This window comes from Girardinichthys multiradiatus, chromosome 8 (genome assembly GCF_021462225.1).
Source record: "Girardinichthys multiradiatus isolate DD_20200921_A chromosome 8, DD_fGirMul_XY1, whole genome shotgun sequence".
In the NCBI taxonomy this organism is placed as follows: Eukaryota; Metazoa; Chordata; class Actinopteri; order Cyprinodontiformes; family Goodeidae; genus Girardinichthys; species Girardinichthys multiradiatus.
In genome coordinates, this window is record NC_061801.1 from 22,282,446 (window position 1) to 22,295,762 (window position 13,317).

Below are 13,317 nucleotides of genomic sequence, written 5' to 3' on the forward strand. Positions count from 1 at the left end.
TGCCATATTGTTAGGCCACAAATGCTGGGATATCACTGGGGACCATTTAGAGAATAGCAAACTGTTATTGTCAGACAGAAACCTTCTATCAAAGTTTTTAGAAGATAAATATTAACAGGACCACAGATAGATTGGGGGAGTTGATTCCATCACTGAAACAAATGGGGACATGAGGTTTTGCCCTTCAACAACAAAAGGTTAATTTGCTGTTGCACTATGTCACATATTAACAAAAAGAAAAACAATGAGTGGATTCCCACAAAAACAAAGCAAACAAGTTTTCTAAGTTCAGGATAAACTTGAACACTGAATGCAAAATAAGGAAAGCCAATAGAAATGGTGCTATCTTAACCTGTAGGGGCTGCAGAACCATGTATATCTCTAAAAAAGTCAATGTCTCATTAAATAGTTACTGAAAGCCAACATAGAACCAAGGTACCAAAAAATTGGATGAAGGTAAATTAACTTTTTTCTCTGTGGGTTTCTTTTCTACATTTAGCTTAGATAAATTTGTTGATTTGAACTGAAAGTCTTCTAGAGCAGGTTTAAGAGATCTACTATAACTCCTGAGTTATTTCCTGGATTTAAAACCTGTTTTGTTCAGAAATTCTGGGGTTCTCTGAACTATTGCTTACTGGACCTCTGCGGCTCCACTGCCTTTCTTCCCATAACTGCCCTTTGACAGCAACTGGTCTAGCTATTCAATTTAATTGAATTTCCTACCGTTGGTGCAGCTACAGAGCCTTAAAGTTTGTCATTCTGCCATTAGTAGACACAATAATGGGTAATCCTTTGAGTTATGATTTTAATGCTTGAATGATTTAAGGTCCAAGCTTAAAAAGCAGCTAACGTCCATAAATGTAGCTTAGTACAAATGGAATAAACAGGACTAAAAAAATTAAAACATACAATATATGTAAATCTATTACAATCACAAAGCAAAATGTTTCTTGTAACCTCAAACAACATGTGTCCCAGTTAACCCAGTGCCACATTCCTCCTCAGATGTTTTCATTTGATATACTGTTTGAGGCCCAGAAAGGGAAAAATTATCCATTAAAGAACAAAAAGGCAAAGACCAAAGAAACTTCCTAATTAAATTGAAACCAGATTGACCAGCAGTACTATCTTTTTCCTTCTGGTCACTCTTACCATTAATCATCTTGAAGCTCTTCACATAAATTGGTAACTCTGAGGTAGAGAATGTCTAATAGGTTTGAAAATTACTAAGATGCATTTAGGAGCTTGTTCTGTTTAACCCACTGAAACAGTAAAATGGTGCACACATATTGCTAAATAAATATTAACATGTCATAAATCAGTCACTTCCCTTTACCACAGCCAGAGAACTCTTTGTGTTTAATATATTTTAGGGTCATGTCTGACAAACTCTGTGTATGGCTGCTGCAAAAATCTTAAATATTATGGCAAATACTGAGGTTTGCAATTATTTGTACTTTTTTAGTTGGAAAAAAAAAACCCCAAGTGGTTAGTTTTCTTTAAAAACGCTGTATTTATTTGTTTTGTCTAAGTGCAGTGAAGTGTGGAGGCAAGCCTCTTTCCATGATGAGTAAGAAACATACCCAGCACTCCGTGAGGCACACGTCTATAAAGCACAGGAGTGCATGGAATTTCAAGATTTTAAACATAGTATATGCTAAATTAATTACTTAAAAAACTTTTGCCAAACAAAAGCAGAATTTTTTTAAATTAAATTCCTGCACTTAAAGCCTTAAACTGAGCAGAGATATTCATGTATCAACACTGAAAAGGTTTTCGATGTATTCTCTTAGTGAATTTGACGGGTGGAAGGAACAATGCAACACATTTCCACTTGGCCAAATGAGAAAGATTTTAATTTATCTCGCCTTTTGTCTTCTGAAATCAGATTAAATAATACCTATTAGAAAAAAGACCACTCCTCTTCTCACCCGTGGAACTTTTTCTGTGCAGCATTTTTTTAACAGGATCTGAATAAGTATATAAAATGTTGGATGTGGCTTGTTTTGCTCTAAATAAAGCCAAGAAGCAAAATTTGCCATCTGGCCAATGTTCTCTTATAGTCTGAAGCAACCCATATACTGTAGCCTACAGCGGCATGGCAAGAGAAAATCCAAACCAGATGCACATAGGCGTCATGTCTTTTCCTGAATATTGTATTATGTGAGTGACCAACATAAAGAAGCTCAAAATGGTGAAGAAAGAGTTCGTTTAATTTTTTTTTTTTATGAACAGAAATTTGAAAAGTCATACGTGCTTTTGTATTCAGTCCTCTTACTCTGATACCCTTGAATTAAATACTGTGTAACTACCTGTCACCAGAAGACACCAAATTAGTAAATCTATGTATACTTTAATATCAGCATAAATATAGCTGGGAACAAACAATACATGAAGATCAAGGATCTCACCAGACAGATTAGGGTTAAAGTTGTGGAGAAGTTTAAAGCAGGGATAGGTTATAAAATAATATGCCAGACTTAGGAACATATCTATGGAAGCAAATCGTTACCATATTTCAAATGAAAAAGCATTTTCAGAAATGATTTTTCATTTTAAGAATGTGGCTGCATTGTTTGACTCATAAATGAAATTAGTAATCAATTATCCTATTTGCATTTTCTTCTTCAAGACTGCTCATTCCTTCACTAAATTAAAATGAAAAAGACATTTGAGATTTATTTTTTAAAATGTACCCCAGCAAATAGATACCAAAATTCAATTTGAAATGTAAAATTTGAAAATGAAAAAGCATTTCCAGAAATGCTTTTTCATTTTAAGAATGCGGCTGCGTTATTTGACCCATAAATAAAATTAGTAATCAATAATCCTATTTGCATTTTCTTCTTCACGACTGCACATTTTATGCCATGATCAAAAAGAAAACAAAGCAGACATTGCTTTTTTGTTTTCGTGGTCTGCCCACAAAGTACTGCCCAGAAGTCGAAAACGAAAAAGCATTCCGAGCTGCGGGCGCAGAAGAGTGACGTCAGCAGCCGCTCTTCCTCAGCTCCCTGCTGACCGAGCTACCCATCTTGTTCAGTAGGGGGCGCTGTGCACGTCTGCAGTGCATTACATTGCAAACGTGCCGAGAAATTGATTGAATTGCAGCAGGGCGGAGCTCAATTTGTGGCAGTGGCAGGCAGAACTGGTAGTTCCGGTGGCAAGCTGCCACCGGAACTGCCACAGTCTGCCACAGGGTGGCACCGGATTCCGCGAGGATGCCAGAAGGTGCCAGACCGGCCGTAAAACTTGCCAATGCGGTTGCCGCTGTTTTTGTGGAAGCAGATGCTGATTATCGGCAAATGGGTTGTCATTATGTCATTATTGTAATAGCCTGTTACCTTTAAATAATGATTTCATTATTGATTATTATTTAATAAACAGCTTTAGACCCATAACATAAGGTGATTGTATTTACTTGACATGGAAAATAAATAGCACTATGTGTATGTGTGACGTGTTGAAAGGATGACGATTTATTGCACAAACAGCCGGTTTATTATAGAGCATGAGCGGCTATTCTGAATCGTCACTCACAGAAAATTATAAATAAATGCTTAAAAACACGCTGGATGTCTCAGGCCATAAGGCTGCCACCGGAACTACCAGTTCTGCCTGCCACTGCCACAAATTGAACTCGGCCCTGCTGCAATTCAATCAATTTCTCGGCCCGTTTGCAATGTAATGCAATGCAGACGTGCACAGCGCCTCCCACCGAACAAGATGGGTAGCTCGGTCAGCAGGGAGCTGAGGAAGAGCGGCTGCTGACGTCACTCTTCTGCGCCCGCCGCTCGGAATGCTTTTTCGTTTTCGACTTCTGGGCAGTACTTTGCGGGCAGACCACGAAAACGAAAAAGCAATGACTGCTTTGTTTTCTTTTTGATTATGGCATAAAATGTGCAGTCGTGAAGAAGAAAATGCAAATACAAATAGGATGATTGATTACTAATTTTATTTATGGGTCAAATAACGCAGCCACATTCTTAAAATGAAAAAGCATTTCTGGAAATGCTTTTTCATTTTCAAATTTTACATTTCAAATTGAATTTTGGTATCTATTTGCTGGGGCATATTTTGAAAAATAAATCTCAAAAGTATTTTTCTTTTTCATTTTAATTAAGTGAAAGAATGAGCAGTCTTGAAGAAGAAAATTAAAATGCAAATAGGATTATTGATTACTAATTTCATTTATGAGTCAAACAATGCAGCCACATTCTTAAAATGAAAAAGCATTTCTGAAAATGCTTTTTCATTTGAAATATGGTAACGATTTGCTTCCATGCATATCATGAAGCCCTGTGTTCACTCCGTAAAATAAAGGTAAAAAGACATGCCACATGCCTGAAATTACGGGCAGGGCAGAGAGAGCATTGAACAAAAATCATCCAAGAGGGCTATGGTAACTATGAAGGAGCTGCAGAGATTTACAACTCAGGTGGAAAAACCTGTCGACAAGACAACTGTTAGTTGTGCACTCCAAAAGTCTGATGAAAATACTGAATTTTTGAAAGAATGCCATAAGAGGTCCCCTCTGGAGTTTGCCACGAGTCATGTTGGGGACACAAAAAATATATATGAAATATGAAAGAAGGTTCTCTGGCTAGATGAGACCAAAACTGAACTTCCCGCAAAATACTTTACAGCAGAACCCTCACACTGCGCTTTACTGTGAACAAACCATGCCCAAAGTTAAATATGATGGTAGCAGCATCATGTTGTGGAAATGTCTGTCTTTAGCAAGAACAGAGACGTTCATCGGTGTTGATAGGAAGAAAGATGGAGCTAAATTAAGGGATAAACTGGAAGAAAACCTGTCAAGAGTCTGCAAAGACTTGAGGCTGGGCAGAGGTTTACCTTGAACAACGCTAAACATACAGCCAGAGCTAAGGAAATAGTTTAGATCAACAAATATTTGTGTGTTAGAGTAAAGGCAACAATTCAACTGATGTTTACAGATGCTCTCCACCCAATCTGAGCAATTTTGTATGGAAAAGAGGGCAGAAATCTCACTCATTGTTATGGGCTGAATACAAATTCATGCCAAACTTTTACAATTCTTATTTGTCAGAATTCTTGAAAAAAATGTCTTATTTTTCGTTTATCTCTCAATGATGCACTACTTTGTGTTGGTCTGTCCCAAATAATCCTAATAGAATACATTGGGACTCATGGTTGCAATGTGACAAAATGTGAAAACGTTCAAGTAGTCTTTTCGTAAGGCACAGTGTAAGGCCTCCTGGTACTATTTTGGTGTGCATCTTAAAAACGAAGGATTAAGCCGATGTAGACATTGATGCCCGAGTGTGGTTACATCATTACATTTAACCAGTCTCCTTTTTAGATTTTCCAAACGTTATTTTCACACATCTGTGCATGTTTCCTTCTGTATTATAATAATGAATGAAATTTAGCACTTTCCAAAGTACTAAGCCTATATTTAGGTAATACTGAATGAGCCTCTACACAATAATGCTGTTAATCAATCACTGTGCTTTTAACTTACTGAGGTTTACTCATTTTGTACCATACTCCATTGCTTGATGAAAACGTCCCTAAGCTCTACATGTTAAAAATCCTGGAAAAAAGGTTCCAAATATAAAATACTATTTTGTTAACCCTCATAAAAATGTTTCCACTCTGGAGGGATTAAAATAGGAACCAGCAAAAACAGGAGGGGAAAAAAAAGAGGAGGGGGGTCACTTCAATCACTGCTTTGACTTCATGCTTATGTTATCCAGAGCGGAGTAAGTGACTGGGAGCTGGACTTGACCAAAACCTGTTTCACACTAATGCTTGCAATTTCCATTTCTTTAATCAAAAGCAAAGTTCTCTTCCCTCTGTAGTAAATATATTCCAAGATGGTGTATGACCAACAATTTCAAAAAGCAATAATGCAAAGAAATGGATAAACTCCGCCACTACCGTCTCTTGCTTTCACACACACATACACGCACACATACACACACGGGATGCTCTGGATAAAGAAACTGTGTCGTCTAGTAAAATTCCATCAGCATACACTCAAAAAACCCATAAAACCTTTTCAATCTATATGTTAATGCCACGAATTAAAATTTAATAACAACAGATATTGAAAAGCATAGTTGAATTATACAAAAATAAATCCTGAAAGATCAGGCCCCTAAAATTAGAAATTCAGGGCTGCATCCGGACTGCTGCTAAACCCTTGTAGGCTGGCAGATTAAATTTTTGATGAAAATCAAAATTACACTGCAAGCTGACGCAGCCGCAGCAAACCTGGCACTATTGTGATTTATGGATTCATTAAACCCGCGGGAGTTTCCCCCTCCTCTTTTCACTCAAAGAAATGAGATTTGCTTTGGTGAAAATTTGTATTTTCAAAAAAGCTACTCAGGCTCCTGCTCTACCTTTAGAAAAAGACGAGGGGGAGGGCTTCTGTGTATATAACAACGGCATGTAAACAGGCCTAATTTTCTTTGCTGCAGCAACTGAACATCCATATGCATTATTCATGAAAGCAATAAGGTTCATTTTTACAAAGGAAGAAAAAAAATGTGCGGAATGTACAGAATTTTTTAATGCAGCGCTCCCAACCCTTAAAAACCTTTCCCCTGAGACTAATTAAACTGAAGCCATTTGCAGATATTTTCCACATGCTACTATGGAAATAAACAGGACATAAGGTGTTCACTAGGCTTAACAGTATGTATGTTTTTTTTTTTTTTACATATTTAAGATTAAATCTGGAATTGTGCATGTGCAAAAGAAAGAGAAGAAATGAACTCAAAGTCCATGTTTCTTCCTGAAATGGATACCTGATCCTGCTGCACCAACTTTATGACAATGAGAACAGCAACTATGTTTCATAACCTCTAGCCTGAGGGTAGTGATTTAATCTTCCACCATCTTATATTTCTCAGAGACCAAAGAGAAGTTTTACCTCTTCATCTAAACTAGTGACTTCACTGATCCCAGCCAAAGCTCAGCTTTATTTCCTGTAAGCTCCAACAGATGGGAATGCTGTTTACTTACTTTGCAACTTGCAGATTCAATTTTAAATACAGGATGTGAAAATCTGTGTATGAATTTCAGAATTTTACAAGGCAAAGCAAACAACAAATAGCCTCCCTGAGCAGATTGTTTGTTCATTTCCTATATATATAAAATTAAAGACTACAGCCTTTCCGAACACAAAACCCGAGCTAAAGAAGTTAACAGAGTTTCCATTTTGTGTGGATTTAGTGCCGATGAAGAGACTGGACTTAACTGTTGCTTCTGAGAACAAATGTAAACCTCAGGAACCTAACTTAGACAACAGGATTATACATATCAAGAGGGTAAAAGGAGTTTGATATGCAGCTAAATTGGGGCCATAAAGTTTGTCCGAAAATGTTTTTTTTGAAACTGAAAAATACTTCAGCTAGTTCACAATATTGGAAGTGGCAAGTCTGCCTATCAAATCAATGATACAAAACAAGTGGATTTTCTAAATAGAAAAGGCAACAATGGACCAACACATAATTCATGTTGAGGTTTCTCTCAACTGATTCAGGTGGTAAATATGTTTGCCCTGTCACTCTCCATCTATGTTTCCTGTGCGATATGATGACAACCATATCTGAAAAAAAAAAAAAAAACTCGAATGTGAAAAGTAATTTTAAACATTTATTTTCGGTTTTAAATCTTTTTTTTCTCTGTTTCAAAATTACTTTTCAGTTTCAAGTCCTGTTTTATTGAGTTTAAAAAACATGTTTTCGGACAAACTTTATGGCCCCAGTTTAGCCATAGTTTCACATGGGATACAATCGTTTTAAGACTGACAGCGGATCGCAGACCACTTTGAAGAACAGTAGCATTAAAGAACAGTCTTTCTTAGCAGCAGTCTGCTGCTAAGAAAGACTGTAAGAAAGACCTAAAATGTTTTTTTTCCAAACATCTTAGGGATCATCTACTTTCTAAGATGTTTTCTAAGACAAGAGTCACCTTAAGAACCAAACTTCCAATTTGGGTTTCGGTCAGACCGCCTGTACACATTTTATACTTGCCACTCTATTTTTAATTTCTTCCCATTTAACATCATCTTCCATGTCTCTCCCTTACCATCTGTCCTCTGCTGCTGTGATGTCACAGTGAAGCATAACAACAAAAGCTGAACAATCTAAAACAGACTTAATATTTTATTGTCAACAAACCACATGAGGCCTTTTAGATCTCCTCAACCAGCCTGCTTAAAGAAATGTTACATTAATTCAAAAATGATGCTTTTATTTTGAAGATGACGTCTTTGGTATCCTACGTCGGCACCCTTCGCTGCCCTCCAGCGGTGTGCCATTTTACCCCCCGGAAATGTCAAATTGATGCGGAATGTAGATATTTTTGAAAGCAAGGGACTTGTTATTTACAAAAGGTAAAGTAACCAAAAACAGGGTGAGACTTGTTCTCATACTAAACATGCAGCAAAATACAAAAACTTGCTCATTTTTGATAACTGTTTTTGTAAAAGGTAATTATTAATGTAAAGTAAATTTAAAGTTTCAGTTGTCCAAGTGATGGGTATATTTCATTGTTTGCTTACCAAAAGAACATAAAAACTATATTTACACTTTATTACCAAATATATACTTAAAGTGTTTTCAGGCCATGGTTCGGCCCTCAACAACAGTCACAGTTGCTTGTGTGGCCCTTTGGGAAAAATAACTGCCTACCGCTGGTCTATAATTTTACTCATGGACTTAGCATTAGATCGTTCTCTAGGTCCAGGTATCCTGGTCCTGTGTTAGTGTGGTGTTTCCCAAAGCTTGTGAACCCAAAAATAACAGTGGAGGAGACTTGTGTTGGTTGAATATGTCAGCATTACTGGTGAGGAATTTAAAGGGAGGTATGACGACAATACAAGCAGCAACAACTATCAATATATTTTCTTTATCTCTGTGTAAATACTGAACTTTATGCCATAATTGTGTCTTTACAGGAATTTGGTTATTTACTTTGGTTTCTAAAGAAGACCTCAACACCCAAAAGTTGTTGATTTGCAGCCCCCAGTTTGGCACTGACCCTGACTTAGGGAACCATTGTAGTAGTACATAATCATCCCTATTTTTCTTCATCATACGCTTGTCTCATCTTCTTAGCTTCTAAGAAAACTTATGTATGGATTTATATGTCTTGGGGTTAAGATAGCCCAACTGTTACTAATTCCTTTACTACAACCACTTTCTAAATCAATGAAACTCTTGTTTATGTTCCAAGTGTCTGAAGTTTATTTCACATTTATTCTCAAGAGTTTAATAACCTTCTACATGTTTTTATAAGCATACTTTTTATAAAAATTCTTATCACTAGCCTTATTAAACTCCTGAATGACAGGGGCTGCCTCTTTGTAGTTCCATGGTCGAACGTGAACTCTTGCATTTTGATTAGACTTTTAAAGCAAAAGGTCAGAATTTACACCCAGATTTTGCATACCGACCATACATTTTCCCCCACAAGCTCTCGGAGTTGAATGAATAAAGATTTTTGAAGGTCAGCATTAAAATCACCCAAAGAAAAAAAAAATTGCCTCTTGCAGTTTCCCTCCCTCACATTAAAATAAAAAGCAAGCCATGCAAGATAGGAAAACTGTTTGGCGTCTGCAGGATTAATATAAACAGTAGAGGCACTGGTTGTGATTGTTTTTCCTGCCCTCAAATTATGCTGACATGTTCCTTTCTTCTTCCAGTCCTACAAAGTTCACTTCGGATACATTTCCCCCCCCCCCTCTCTACACGGCTTCAATCTTTGGAAATAAATTCCAGTGTCACAGAATGCAAATAACACCAACTTATAAATGAGCATACAGTTACAGATTTCTACTTGGAAGATTTTAAGATCACACAATTAATAAGAAAATAACTGAAAAGGTTGACACAATATATGTATGCAATAATAAAAAGAAAACACATTGCACAAAAAAATATGAAAGCATTACAAAACAATAATAATAATAATCTAAAATTGATTATTATTACTAAGTCTCAACTAGTCTCGTTACATTTTCTAATTTCCTCAAAATGACTGCCTACAGGTGGCGCCACTGGCACACAGATTTTAAATCCTCTATATTTCTTTAAAACACATCTCGAAACTGTTTTGTGTTTTTTTTTTTTTACATCAGGATGCTTTAGCGTTCTTCTCATTTATCCACGACAAACGATAAGACATCAAAACACAGCGGCGACAGCAATAGTGCTGTGTAACGGCAAGAGAGGCAACTCCGGAGCCCAGCTCAAATTTGCAGGAAAATTCACAAAACATGGCTGCAGGAGGTTTTTGTGTTTCAGATTGTTCCTCCCCTCATCGTCCTTCATGTTGCCACTCTCGCCTGGTCCGGCTTGCTCCATCTTAATAAACAGTGTTTTACCTGGGCGGCAGACTTGTGCGGAAACTAGCTGCACAAGACGACACGGCGGCAGTTTCACTGCAACTTCATTACTAAAAATGTTTTGCTCTCCAAAAAACATTACATCAACAGATTATTCAAATTGCTTAAAAGCCATTTACCTGGTGTAGAGGCGAACAGTGGTGCAAAGAGGCTGCCTGTTCACGTTTGTCGTGTAAAAAGAGGATGGTGAAACTTAATATCCGCAACAAAAATTTCTAAAATTTAGGATTTTTAAAATTAAAAAAACGAAAACAGCGGTTTGACATACCTCTAAATGCGATGCAGCTCATGCGAAACAGGCTCCTGCTCCAGAAAATCCTCCCTCCCCGATCAGAGGTGACGGCACAAAAACTGCTTCCTCAAAAAAAAAAAAAATTGTGAATTAGTTATGAGAAATTCCAAATGATAAAAATTTCACCATAGAGGTTTTTTCCCTTCCCTGTGACCCGCTACGTTACATTTTAGTAAAGCGAGATGGCGTATTTGAGTGATGAATTCGAGGGGTTTGACGGCTACGTCGAGCCGCTCCGTCTGTGCCGTGCACAGGGTTTAGTGTTGCGGTTCCTCCTGTGGAAATTTTCGTCCGCCATACACAAGGGCAGATTCTGAAATTGCAGCGCCGGCCTGAATATTAGCCTGCATGAAAAAAAAAAAAAGAAAAGGAAAAAAAAAAAAGTCTGGGATGGAGATAGAAAAAAAAATAGGTTGGTCAACTGTGAAGTTACACAGGGAAAAAAAGAGACTTTAAGCAAAGGGTAAAGCTTCAACAATAACAAACTGTTTGTTAGTGAAAATAGACAGAGGTTTAATGATATTTTACGGCTAGTTAAATATCAATCCGACGTTGTTTTAGTTTCATTTAATGTTTTATCGTTCAAATGAAATAAACATAAGTGAACATTCAGTTACAGTAGCGTGTAAACTACATGTGGGAGGCATTATAATATTACATGTTCGGTGTTTATTCCTAAAGACCGATTTGACAAAAAGGGACCACTAATTTTACCTAATTAAGCGATGTCATTAGAACTGTGCAGCAGTTTGTTTACATATTTTTTTTTTTCAAGAGCAAGTTTTTTGTTGGCCAGCAAATTTATTTTCAAATCCTGTTCTTTAAGAATTTACAATTTCTTTATTTGTTTGTTGAAACTAACAAGTTTTAAACTTGAGTATTGATCTTGGCTAAAAATAAGAAATATGTTTAGAATACTTATTTGTTGTGTATGGGACTTAAACACAAATTTATGAGAGGTGTGATACAGCGTAATAAAGCAGGATTATGGTCATTGTTATAATCAGTAAATATATGTAACACTAATGCAGAGTTTATATAACAGTATAAGTAACTACAACTAATACTAATCTGTATGAAATCTGACTTTTGTCACAAATTAGGTGCAAAATGCAACAATAATAATAACTATATGTAATAAAAAAATTGAAAACATTTAATTAACATTTCGTAAAAGGTCATTATTATTAATAATGTTATTATTTTATCACTTACCAAAAAAGAAACCTCGCTGCTGTCTAAATTACCGTATCTGTAGTTTATTTTTATTTATTTATTTATTTTTTGGACTGTTTCCAACTTTTCCTTTATATTTTCTTTGTTCACCTAATATGCTTTACCATAATCACAATAAAAACTAAAAAAAAAAAAAAAACAGCATTACACATATGTAATGTGTACATAAAGTAGTTTTCCAAGCTGAGTACTGAAAATTGTGTGGGGAGATAAAAACAGAAATAAAAACTATGGCTACTATTGCTGCTCGGAATGACGTGGGTTGTTCTGTTGCATTTGCATTAGAATTTTCTTTCCCTTACTTATCCGTATCTCTAATTACATTCTGAGAATCTATGCAAGTATGATTTATGTATTTATTGATGTGAAATAACACATCAATAAATGTGTATTTGGTTGAATTTGTTTGTGCATGTGCGGGTGGAGGAAGGGATGGTATACAAAAGACAGACAATTTATTGTGTTTGTTTTTTTATTTTAAAATCTACCATCCATTCCTATCCATCGCTTGATGCAGGTAATATTTATCACCAGGAGAGGACAGCAACACACCAATTTATGGCCTTCGCTTGCCTTTGATATCATTCGTATTGAACCATTTTTGCTCTCTAGCTCCCTCCGCTGCTTTTCCTTCCAAAAGCTTTGATCTGTTAAATCCAGCTCCCTAATACCGGCTGGTAGTGTTGACATTTTGACAGGGGTTAAAGTATGATCCGTTATAACATATGTATAATAATGTATTCAGGAATTTTTTTTAGTGGTTGCTTTTTGTAATAGTCAGTGTTGTTGGTCTACAAGACATGTTTATGGTTAAAATTTTTGCGTGCAAGTTTAAATTAATAAAAGTTGATCATCAGGTTTTCAAGCTTTAGAAATTTTCAAGTAAGTTAAGATATTAACACACAGTGCTTTGTAAAAGTATCCATGGTCCTTCAACTTGTCTAAAAAAATAGTCTTTATTGTCATTCTACTGGGGGTGACAACAAAATTGAGGATAATGTTCTTATGTTACAACCACAAACTTCAACTTATTTTTTAGAGATTTTGTGTTATAAGCCAAAACTACGCAATGCATAAATGTAAATGGAAAAGACATGCTGGTAATTCTGGCAGGTGAACCACCAGCCCAGTCTCAAGTCTTTCATAGCCTATAACAGGTTTTCTTCCAGCATTTTCATGTACTTAGTTCTATCCATCTTCTTCTCACCTCTGACCAGCTTCTCTGCAGAAGAAAAGAATCTCCACAGCATGAGGTCACCACCACCTTGTGAGGGTGGTGCGATAAAGATTATGCGCGTTGTTGGTTTTTTTCCACACAGAGCGTTTTGCATGTAGGCAAAGCTCTTATTCCATACTTGCTTACATGTGTTTTCCATGTCACCCA

At 36.3% G+C, this 13,317-nt stretch overlaps 1 protein-coding gene across 8 annotated transcripts in view; it reads right to left on the bottom strand.

The window, feature by feature from the left end:
• The window catches only part of znf618 (zinc finger protein 618), a 69,270-nt gene extending 57,938 nt beyond the window's left edge, over positions 1-11,332 (bottom strand). For 4 of the 8 annotated variants that reach the window (XM_047373140.1, XM_047373139.1, XM_047373138.1 and 1 more), the window contains exons 1-2: positions 10,674-11,332; positions 10,525-10,560 (exon numbers count right to left, since the gene is read on the bottom strand). The gene's annotated coding sequence lies outside the window, so the exon portion shown is untranslated. The remainder of the gene's footprint in view (positions 1-10,524; positions 10,561-10,673) is intronic. The other 4 variants (XM_047373134.1, XM_047373133.1, XM_047373136.1 and 1 more) reach the window with 4 other exon arrangements.
• Between the last annotated feature and the right edge of the window lie 1,985 nt (positions 11,333-13,317).